This window comes from Pituophis catenifer, unplaced genomic scaffold (assembly GCF_029215685.1).
Source record: "Pituophis catenifer annectens isolate HBS135680 unplaced genomic scaffold, rPitCat1.0.hap2 SCAF_4, whole genome shotgun sequence".
In the NCBI taxonomy this organism is placed as follows: Eukaryota; Metazoa; Chordata; class Lepidosauria; order Squamata; family Colubridae; genus Pituophis; species Pituophis catenifer.
The window spans coordinates 33,157,535-33,170,245 of NW_027256884.1; positions in this window are offsets into that span (position 1 = coordinate 33,157,535).

Genomic DNA, 12,711 nt, shown 5'->3' on the forward strand with positions numbered 1-12,711 from the left:
ACATTTTCAACATGCATTTTATTAAGGTATTGAATTATAATCAATATGCATCATTTATTTTCCTATAGATATATAATACATTATAAATGCCTAATATTTAATACGTTGTGTGCAGTTACAATTCAACAGTGTCAGCATGTCTTAATATTTCCTTTCCTCATCTCCAATCTATTGTCCTTCCTGCAATTGTAGATAGGATCCAATACAACTGAAAAAAGCCATTTTTTAAAGGCTGGGTGAGTGGCTATTCCCTGTCACATAGTACTTATCTTTAAAACTGATTCAAGAAAATCAGAAATCTGTAAATATTCAGTCCTTATTTGAAATTAATAGTGCAAATCCAATTTTGTATGGTCAATTTAAACATTTGTTCCTTGCCTCCTCGCCCTATCATTCTGCTTTATCCCAAGCCAATGTTGTGATTTTATTTATTTGTTTGTTTGTTTATTTTTCATCACCTGGTTGGAATCTGTATTCTTGCTAAGGGTCCTCCCCCACCCCCCCAAGATAACCATAAATCTTACTGGATGAATTCCCTTGTATGCAAATTACAGACATATGGTCTTTCCCTATAAGAAATATTAAAAAGGGGCTATGTTCTGGCAATTAAAGTCATTAAACCATGTATAATAGAGAGCCAGATTAATTTTGGCAGAGTTTCTAAACTGCTGGTAGATGAGTGCGTAAGATATCTTTTAAATCTGGCCTCTTTTAAAATCCTTACTTAGGAGGAAGAAGAGCTTTTACCCTGGCAGTGCTAGAGGGGAGTTGTAAGAAAAAAACTCCTATCCACAATGATTGTGCCCCTGTGGGGGGAAGTAGAAACAGCTGAGCTTGTGCTACTTACTTGTCAATATATTAGCCATATACAAAGTGCCTCTATCAGACTACTGCTAAGTGGAATTCCCAGGTTGTCCCCGGTATCTATAGGCATTTTTCCTACTGTCTGACAAAAGTGACATCATAACATATAATGTAGCCAAAGTTTGTATGCCAGTGTGCCAATTCAGGAAGACGTCAGTTCCTATTCTATACCCTCAACAGATCCTTAACAAGTCCTCTGGCGAGACTACAGGTAGTCCTTGACTTATGACCACAATTGAGCTCAACATTTCTGTTGCTAAGTGACACATTTGTTGAGTGAGTTTTGCCTCATTTTATGACCTGTCTTGCCACAGTTGTTAAGTGAATCATTGCACTGTTATGTTAGTAACACAGCTGTTAAGTGAATCTGGCTTCCCCATTGATTTTGCTTTTCAGAAGGTTGGAAAAGTTGATCATATAACCCCAAGACACTGCAACCATCAGAAATATGAATCAGTTGCCAAGCATCTGAATTTTGATCATGTGACCATGGGGATGCTGCAATGGTCATAAGTGTGAAAATCAGTCATAAGTCACTTTTTTCATTCACTTTTGTAAATTCAAACAGTCACTAAATGAACTTTTGTAAGTCAAGGACTAACTGTATTCTTGCAACTGATGGTTCGTGGTGTTGAGACTACTTTTGCTATTGTGAGTGTTTACTCAATTGTTTTATAACTTCTGAGATTTTGGAAGTGATATAAAAAGTCAGAGGTTTTCTCTCCACAGAATAATAGCTGCAATAGAATATAAAAATTAATTCAGATTTAAACTGAGACTGTCAAATTTCCGAAAGATGCCCTAATTAATTCAAAGCTTTGCAAGTTGACAGAGACTTTATTTCATTGCTTTTCCTTATTGAAAGATGTAAAGATAAATGTTTTGGGAAAACCCTTCTGGATTAAAGGACCGATGTCAGAAGATGACAGAACTTTTTCAAATCTAGGAAAGAAATATATCAAAATTTCAAATTCTTTATGTACGGCTTAGATGCTAGTCTACGACCATAATAAAGATTTGATTTGATTATATATAGCCTGACAATTTTAAATATTTAATTCATTAAAAAATAATGCCATACTTGCTACCTTTATCTACATAGGATGTGTGTAAATATGTACATGCATGCTTTATGAAAGTAACAGAGATCTCCTATGAACTTATTCTGAATGGGTCAAGATTGATGGAATTTTTTTGTTTGTGTTCCCCATTGATTTTGCTTTTCCAAACCATTGGACCATTGTTTACTGCTGTATATGTCCTTGGTCTGAAAATATCATGTAAGCTTCACAGCAACATTCCCAGTATTATGATTAATGTGTTTTCCAAGAGACTTAAGCAGAGAGCAAAATAGTAGTATAACAAGTCAGTAACCAAAAATGTTTATCTTGTAATAAAATATATTAATGAGATTCCAGCTCAGAACATAATGTCAGGGCTCTGTAAGGTTGATTTACACAATGAAGTTTAAAAAGACCAGTGTTTCCCCTTCATGAAAAGTAAGGAATAATTTGTTAAATGCTACACTAGTTCAGATAAATTAATCCCTTGATTATTCAGAAAATTAATACAAAACTAGCTGATCAAATTCCTGAAATGACTTTATCTGGAAATCCACAATCCCGGACACGTACCGAATCAGTACAGAGAGGAGTGAACATCTGTATGAGCTGGTCCTCCCAGCAACAATATTGCTTATCATATATAATTACTAAAAATTAAAGCAATATTGTAGGACAATTGGAATAGTAACATCACAGAAATCTCAACAATTATATAAGCTGGGCCAGTAAACAAGTAAACAAGTAAACAAGTATTTAACCAAAAGCTTGTGCAGTTTGGCAGCAACTGAATGTGGAAAGAATTCTACAGTTTTGGCCTCTGTATTGAGAATTAGCTGTATGGTTAAGAGATTATCCTTGTTAGAATGTAGCTCAGTGGTAGAATTCAAACTTTTTTACTACCGGTTCTGTGGGCGTGGCTTGGTGGGTGTGGTGTGGCAGTGGAAGGATACTGCAAAATCTCCATTCCCACCCCACTCCAGGGGAAGGATACTGCAAAATCCCCATTCCCATCCCACTCTGGGGCCAGCCAGAGGTGGTATTTGTCGGTTCTCCAAACTACTCAAAATTTCCACTACTGGTTCTCCAGAACCTGTCAGAACCTGCTGAATAGCACCCCTGATGTAGCTACTTGGTGGAGCTTTCTGTATCTATATTTGAACGGGAGATTAGAATTAGAGATTAGATGCCTTAGAAGAAGTTTATGTTCATCTGCAGGGCGATTCATCCCTTGATAAGTGGACATACTTTTTCAAGAAAGAGCCAGCTCCGAGTTTACTGAAACTGTTCCAGTATTGTGCATCAATTCCGGTATCAAATGCAAACGTTGAACGAATTTTCAGCGTCATGGGAAATTTGTGGACTGACAAACGTAACCGACTGCTTGTACCATCAGTTCGAAGTGAACTTTGTACATTTTTTAATATTTCTCAACGTTGTACTGAAATTAAATAATTATTCCTTAAACACAAAGAATTGATCAAAGCTGCGCAGTCAAATAAAAAATACACACGACAGCAAAGTAAAATGTAATTTAATATTTTACATATTATTATAATATATTTGATGTTTTGAATTTTAAGTAAAGTTTTGAAGTTATTAATACGTGTTAAAATGTTTGTAAGAAAATATATAATTTAACTGTAATTTTTTTTTATTTTTTTACTACTTAACTGCCCCCCCCCCCGCTTGTCTGCTATTTTTTGGAAGCAGACCTGGCAACCCTAGAACTTATGCAAGGCTTTGGGTTTGAGTCAAAATGTGTTTCATACGTGCCTGAAGATGCAAATAGAGCATCTTTAAAGTTATTAGACTTCACACAAGGGTGCAGCAGTAAATTTCAGCTCACTTAACCCCTTTTTTTATATTAGGCTTGATGTCAGATGACATGGTACTCTGATATGACTTGATTAAATTAGAAGCTAACATTGCAGACAAGAATGAAATCTTGTACAGCTGATTTGCCCGTGGTTCTGCAAGGAAGCTAGGTTTAAATTGTAAGCCCTTTCTACCCATCTTTTCAAGTTAATAGGTCGTTTACTGGTCTCTTGCCAATCTTAATAAACAGCTCATAAATACTCGAAACTGCTGGTGCCTACCTTACAACTTTCAACCCTCACAAAAAACGCCACATATTTCCCCAAGATCACTTATCAACTGCAGAGGAAAGCCCCATCATTCCAAAAAAATGTAGGGTAGCTGCTGTAAGGACTTGCAAATGGATGCTATGTTTGGGCTCATGTGTGCCCTAAAGCACCATTTCTGAAATGCTGTACAACTTTTTTTCATAGCTGCTTTGTAGAACAACTATAGATATACAGTTCATCAAAATAAAATGTATTGATTGATTTACAGTATTACTCAGATTTCTCTGTTGCTCCAATCACAGAGAAGTTTACAATCCTAGCACAATATGGTTTAAAAAAACAAACAAAGATCAAAGAAACCAACACATAAATATTCACAGAACATATTTCCAGATGTGCTCACCATCATCTACCCCATCCAAAAAGTCCTATGACAGATTCAAATGTTCAAGGTTCTTCAGAAACTTAATAGAAATAGGGCAATTATATTAGCAAAGAGGTGAATTCAGAGGAAGGGATACATTGTCAAGTAATCTCAATAGTTGATATTTGGTGATCTAGTGATCGTTAGCATACTTATGATACCTTTCTTCTGACAGATAACATCACCTAGTGGCTTCACATGGATGCTAAACAGCAAGGGGAAAGGACCAAGCCAGTGGCATCCTAGTGGAGTGACCAAGAATTTCCTGATCAAGTTGGAAGTTGCAACTCAGGAAGAGTTTGATGGATATTTCAGTGATTGATTGATTCTTTTCAAATCTCTCAATCTTGGAACTTACTATAAAGTAACATTTAAGAGAATTAATCTATAGAATTGTTTTCTAATAGGAACTACATGACCAGATAGCTTTGTTAGCATTTTTCAGTAATTCTTTCATATGCATGAAATACTTAAACCTGTCAGAAGCTTTGAAATACTGACAGAACATCCTGAGCAAAGCACGGTACTTTTGACAGACCTGTTTGGTTTTCTACTCCTGCAGCTTTGCTTCACTGATCAAGGAATGCAGTTATGTTTGTCTACGTTCACTTTTTACTTCACAGGGGTTGCAACCCTGAAAACTGAGTGACAAAGGACTGTCAATCAACATGAGACGACTCTTGGCTCAAGATCTAAATTAAAAAAAAAGTGAGATACATGACAATCACAGTTTAACCTGTGAAATAAAAATACTTTTGAAGTTTTGACAGCTTGTGGCTTAGATTCACCATTTCTGACAATGCTGTTAAGCAGTTAAGCTCCTCTCCCCCCAACTAGCAGTTTGCTAGATGGTTGTGCAAGCAAATAATATATTATTGCTTCTGGGGTTTTAGTTCCTTTCTACCAATTTCAGAAAGTGATCTAGAACAGCAGCCCCTAATCTTTTGGGCGCCAGGGACCTGTTCCGTGGAGAGAGGTTTTTCCACAGCCTGGAGGGGGCATGGTTTTTATGTGCTGCCAGTATCCTGCAAATGGGGCTTCACTTGTTTGCGCGGCCTGGTTGCTGGCATGCCAAAGCCCGGTGTTGGTTCTGATCTAGGAATTTTTTCTGGTGGGACTGGTCATTCAGGGAAATCTGGTCTACCAAACTATGGGATGTAGCATACTGCTTCCGTTTTCGTCTTTCAGCCCCAATCCAGGAGCCTTCGCAGGCAGTCGCTGTCACAACAAACTATTTTTGTGTTGAATTTATATTTCTTTGTTGGTAAAAATATAAATTTAACCCTGATCTAGGAGTTTAGTGGAGAATTTCACAAATACAATGTATTTCTTGGGCCCATTTGCCACTGTAGATCATGACCAAAGAGTGGAGTGGGACAATCAGCATTTTTTTCTGTGAGATGCTATCCCCTGGAACAATTTGACTCCCATTCTGCTGCCTTATAGAATCCTGCAAAAACTTGCCTTTTCCAGAAGGCTTCTGAGGTTTGATTAGAAGAGCAATTATAACCAGAATGCTTGATTCCTCTTTGTTCCATTACTACTAATTGTTGTTGTATTGTTGTTACTAGAAATTATAATGAGAAGCGGTGCCGACCACCACTTTGACTGACTCCCAAAAAAGACTGGACTAGTTCATGGACATCATGGGGATCAATGACTTGATGACAGCATGACTACCTCTGGAGACCATCTGCCAGGAGATGATGGGCTTCCTGGTGCAGGTGGTTGGCTACTCTGAGCACAGATTCTGATCCAGCAGGGCATGCTTATGTTCTTACGCTTTTATATTTGCAAACTGTCTTGTATCCATCCGGACTAAGATAAATTTCATAACCCAAAGGAATGAGCAAACAAATAAATATTCTAACAGCAAAACGAAGGAGCAAGAAATCCCAAGGTAGTCGTATAAAGCAAAAGCTGCTTTCAGATAGGATGTAGTACTGATCTGAAGCTATGTTCTGCTCACAGGCTGTCAATGCTCCATGTAATAAATCCTGAGCTTTCTCCTTTGTTTTGTTGCCAGAAACATCAGCAGAGGGCGTACACACTTAATGGAGGAAAAAGCCAATGACAATCAGCCTTACAAGAAGAAATGTAATAGGAGAGGTCACTGTACATAACATAAATGAAATTATACTTTATCTTGCTTTCTTTATTATTAAAGCATGAATATATTCCCATATCTGATAAACTCCCTTTGGCCCTGGGGGGGGATTACACTGAGTCTGAATCTATCTTCATTTATTTGGTGAGACACAGCTAAATTTGGATGTACTTTAAAAATACATAAGTTAAAATAATTATACATGGTAAATAGACTGACCTATTTATGGTTGGGCCTGGAGGGAGGGGTCCCTCTGGTAGAAATGTGCCCACCAGGCTTCCACGCATTCCATCAACCGAGGTCTCAGGGGAGGGGTGGGGGAGTAGCGGTTATTATTAGAGAAGGTTTTAGGCCGAGGGAGGCCACTGTTCCTCAGACGGCCGGTTGTGAGACCCTCCTTGTGAAGTGGGGTCATGGGGTTCAGATGGGTTTGCTGATCACGTACCTGGCTCCCTGCCACGTGGCAGCAGCCCTGCCCGAGCTACTCAACGTTATCGCCGTGGTGGCGGTTGATACCCCCAGACTTATGGTCATGGGGGATTTCAACCTGCCGTCCGTGGGTGAGACATCTGAGGTGGCTCGGGAGTTCATGGCTTCCATGACGGCTATGGATCTGACCCAGCTAATTCATGGCCCTACGCACATGGGGGGAAACACACTGGACTTGATTTTTGTCTCTGGACAGTGGCTGAGTGATCTCGAGATAGGGGACATAGCCATCGAGCCCTTGTCATGGTCGGATCACTCTCTCCTTCGCCTTGATCTTCGAACCGCTGCTCCCCGCCGCAGGGAGGCGGAACCGATAAGATGGTACCGCCCCAGGCGCCTGATGGAACCTGATAGGTTCCAGACGGAGCTTGGGCCAATGCCTGAGGTCCTGGCTCACGCCTCGACTGGAGACTTAGTGGCCGCCTGGGATAGGGCGGCCGCTGGAGCTCTGGATCGAGTCGTGCCTTTGCAGCCTCTGACCCGGCGCCGATCTCACCTGGCTCCTTGGTTTACCGAGGAGCTGAGGGAGATGAAGCGCCGGAAAAGACGCCTAGAGAGTAGTTGGAGGGCCAGTCGCACTGAATCTGACCGGACACTGGTAAGATCTCATATTAAGAATTACCTAGTGGCGATAAAAGCAGCGAAATGTACTCATCTTGCTGCTCTTATTGCGTCATCAGATAACCGCCCGGCCGCCCTGTTTAGGGTGACCCGCTCCCTGCTCTACCAGGAAGCGAGGGAGGACCCCTTGGAGGGAAGAGCCGAGGACTTTGTTCAGTATCTGTATGACAAAATCACTCAGATTCGGGAAGATCTGGACTCCGACTGGGTAGATCCAGTGGGGATGACGGAGGCAGGTCCTGAGAATGTTATCTGGGATGAGTTTGACTCTGTGGCCCCTGAGGACGTGGACAGGATTCTGGGTAGACTGAATGCGACCACATGTTTGTTGGACCCGTGCCCCTCCTGGTTAGTGCTGGCTTCCCGGGAGGTGACGCGAGGCTGGCTCCAGGGGATTATAAATGCTTCGTTGAGTGAGGGTGTCTTTCCCGCCGCCTTGAAAGAGGCGGTGGTGAGACCTCTCCTCAAGAAGCCTTCCCTGGATCCGGCAATATTGGCTAATTATCGTCCAGTCTCCAACCTTCGCTTTGTTGCGAAGGTTGTTGAGAGTGTGGTGGCACGACAGTTTCCCTGGTACCTGGATGAAACGACGTATCTAGATCCGTTCCAGTCGGGCTTCAGGCCTGGGTACAGCACGGAAACAGCATTGGTCGCGTTGGTGGATGATCTCTGGAGGGCTCGGGACAGAGGCTGTTCCTCTATCCTGGTCCTATTAGATCTCTCAGCGGCTTTTGATACCATCGACCATGGTATCATGCTGCACCGGTTGGAAGAGTTGGGGGTGGGAGGCACCGTACTACGGTGGTTCTCCTCCTTTCTCTCCGATCGGTCGCAGTCTGTGTTGACAGGGGGGCAGAGGTCGACCCCGAGGCCCCTTATATGTGGGGTGCCACAAGGATCGGTCCTCTCGCCCCTTTTGTTCAACATTTATGTGAAGCCGCTGGGCGAGATCATCCGTGGTTTCGGGGTGGAGTACCATCAGTACGCTGACGACACCCAGCTGTACATCTCCACCCCAGACCACCCCAACGATGCCCTTGAAGTGATGTCCTGGTGCCTGGAGGCCGTACGGATCTGGATGGGGAGAAACAGGCTCAGACTCAACCCATCCAAGACCGAGTGGCTGTGGTTTCCGACGTCCCGATATAGTCAGCTGGTGCCATCGCTGACTATTGGGGGCGAAGCATTGGCCCCCACGGAGAGGGCTCGCAACTTGGGTGTCCTCCTGGATTCACGGCTGTCTTTAGAAGAGCACTTGACGGCCGTGACCGGGAGGATTTTTCATCAGGTTCGCCTGATCCGCCAGTTGCGTCCCTTTCTGGATCGGGACTCGTTACGCACGGTCACTCATGCCCTCGTCACCTCCCGTCTGGACTACTGTAACGCTCTCTACATGGGGCTCCCCTTGAGGAGCACTCGGAGGCTCCAACTGGCGCAGAGTGCAGCCGCGCGGGTGGTGATGGGAGCGACGTGGCGCTCCCATGTAACGCCCCTCCTGCGCGAGCTGCACTGGCTCCCGGTGGTCTTCCGAGTGCGCTTCAAGGTTTTGGTTATCACCTTTAGAGCGCTCCATGGCTTAGGACCTGGTTATCTACGCGACCGCCTGCTACCACCAATAGCCTCCCACCGACCAGTACGCTCCCATAGAGAGGGGCTCCTCCGGGTGCCGTCGGCCAAACAATGTCAACTGGCGGCCCCCAGGGGGAGAGCCTTCTCTGTGGGGGCACCTACTATCTGGAACGAGCTCCCCCCCGAGATACGGAGGATTCCGGATCTGCGTACCTTCCGTTGCACGCTTAAGACGTTCCTATTTCAGCAAGCCGGCCTGACCTAAACTTCTCCGCTTTTAAATGGGAATTTTAAATTTGGTTTTAAATTATTGGGGTTTTAAATATGGTTCAGCCAAATTTATTTAATTTGTTTTATCTCTATTTTAAATTTTGTACTTCCATGTTTTATTTTTATGGCTGTTCACCGCCCTGAGTCCTTCGGGAGTAGGGCGGTATACAAATTCAATAAATACAAATAATAATACTGGCTCTGATTCATTGAACAAAAGATGCTTCCAATTTGTTGTGGTGGTTTATCTCATGAGTTTTTGTTTCCTGGTTTTATTGGCCATGTTTGTGACACTTACTACCAATTTTCTTTTAGAGTATACTACCAACAATTTTAGAATGTTAGTGGCAAAATATTTTTTGGCCTGGTTCCTTTTTATAAAACCATCCAGAACAAAAATTATACAATTTCCCCAGAAAATAACATTTATAATATGTTATTAGGAAAAGAAGCAATGGGTCAAAACTAGTTAGAGAGAGATCCAACTTGGAACTAAGAAGAAATTTCCTGGCAAATGAGAACAATTAGTCAGTGGGACAGCTTGCCTGATGCCTCCCAAATCTCTGGGTGCTCCATCACTGGAAATTTTCAAGAAAAGATTGGGCAACCAATTGTCCAGATGGAATAAGTACTCCTGCCCTGGGCAGAGGGTTGGACTAGAAGACCTCTAAGGTCCCAGCCAGCCCTATGAGTCTGTGAATCTATGAAACTATGTCTTAATATCTGTGATATAGGGAAACTAAAGGTAAAGGTTTCCCTGTCCAGTCATGTCTGATTCTAGGGCGTGGTGCTCATCTCTGTTTCTTAGCTGAAGAAGCCAGCATTGTCTGAAGACACATGTGATCATGTGGCCAACATAACTATATGCCAAAAGTGCATTGAACATAGTTATTTTTCCACTGAAGTGGTACCTATTAATCTGCTCGAATTTTCATGCTTTCAAACTGCTAGATGGCCGGGAGCTGGGGCACAAACAAGAGCTCATGCTGTTGTGCAGTGCTCAGGTCTCAAACCCGGGCTGTCAATTTTCCAGCTGACAAGTTCAGTGTCTTTAATTGCTGAGCCATTGCGTCCCCTATAGGGAAACTAATATGAAAAAATCAGAGGCATCTTTCCCTTTTTGGTATATGTTTTCAGTTGATAGTTTATATTGTTAAATACTGTATTTTTTGCACTATAAGATGCACTGGACCCTAAGATGCTCATTAGCTTTAGAGAAGGAAAAGAAGAAAAAAAATCTGCCTCTGCCTCCCAGCATCCATCCGGCATTCATCTGGCTAGTGTCCTTGCAGCAAACAGCCAACAGCCTGGTCAGCTTCAGCACGTTATCACAGCCCCAGCACGCGGCTCATCACGGCTCTGCTCCGTTGCACCCACCACCGGTCAACTGAGCTGAGCTGCTGCCAGCTTCACTGCCAAGCAGCTGATTGGCGGTTGGATCAGCCTCCCAGAATACTGCTGATCAGCTGTTCTAGGCAGCGTAGATCGCCATCACCTATTGCTATCGTTCACCGCCGCCACCTTTCGCCATTCTCTACTGCTGCCACTGATCTCTGATTGCCACCACTGCCACTGTTCACCATCACTTATCACTGCCTATCTCCATTGACTACAACCGCCGCTGTTAGCCATTTGCCGCTGCCGTTCGCCATCACTACCATTAAAAAGTACTTTAAAAAAGTCAACATGGCAGCCACAAGATGTGCACATAAAAATGGGTGCAATTTCATTTGCACCATTGGGATCATCATCTTGGCTTTTTTGACCATTCTCTGCAGATATATCCTTGTCCACCTGCTTGAATTATCCAGTTGCAATTCAGATTGGTTGGGCTGAAATGGTTGGATCCTGGAGCAGCTCTCAGCTTCCCAGTCAGTTTGAATAGTGAGATGGACAGCATATTCAATCAATCAATCAATCAATCAATCAAGGAAATGACTTTGCCTCAAATGGCAAACATGGCTTACTAAATTTCAAAAGGAGGCATAGAGTGCCATGATGAAATATTAATGTTAACTTTATGAAAATGCTAATAATAAAGCCTAAAATTCCCCTTAACGCAAACATATAGCACCATAATATAACTGAGTGCAGGATTTTCATCTAAAGACAAAGGTATGGGCAAAATTATAGTCATATTACAAGGAAATTGGTTTGAGAGACTCATGATAGTATGAAAGAAACTATTGTGCTCAAGGTTGCCTTCCATCCTTCTGAGGTCAGTAAAATGAGGACCCAGATTGTTGGGGGCAATATGGTGACTCTGTAAACTGCTTAGAAAGGGCTGTAAATCACTGTGAAGCAGTATATAAGTCTAAGTGCTATTGCTATTGCTATTTTGAAATCTAGATTCCCATGTTTGACTGCACTAGGGAATTTTTGGCTAATACATTTGGAGAACACTAAATTGTGGAAGGCTACATAAAGGAAGTTTACTAGGAGTATCCTTTGGGAATGGCTAAAATAAAGTCAATATGGCAGCCACAAGATGGGCACATAAAAATGGGTGGAATTTCATTTGCATCATTGGGATCATCATCTTGGCTTTTTTGACCGTTCTCTGCAAATAAATCCTTGTTCATTTGTTTGAATTATCCAGTTGCAATTCAGATTGGTTGGGCTGAAATGGTTGGATCCAAGACCAGCTCTCAGCTTCCCAGTCAGTTTGAATAGCAAGATGGACAGCATATTAAATCAATCAATCAATCAATCAATCAATCACTCGTCTTGTGGGACATGAGCTATGATGAAGTGGGCTGAAATGTGCATTATTTTATTTTCTCTGAATGGAGTTAAAGGAAAGTTTCTCTGAAAAAATAATGTGTGGAAGGGCAAATTGACTCCTTCACAGTAAACATCACTATTTATATAATCCTTTATTTTGGTGCTTTCAGCTCACACTTTCTGATTTCACAGACTTCCAAATGGTTCATTGTATGCCAATTTTTGGGGTGCTACTGTCCAAACCTCTCAGCTATTATTTGGCTGAACACAAGAAACTGGATGGGGAGGCAGTGAGAATATGAAGATCGGCCCTTGTACCTGTCATAGTATATCAGCAGCTTAGCAGGTCATTCTGTGCTGTGAAATGCCAAAGATGATTTTTCTCTAAAGTTTTAAAGGTTAGAATGAAACTTGCAGTGTATAAGTTTCAAAAGTGTCAGAGTTTACTAGTCTGAAATGACTGAGATATTTAAATTAACCATAATACAGATAGTC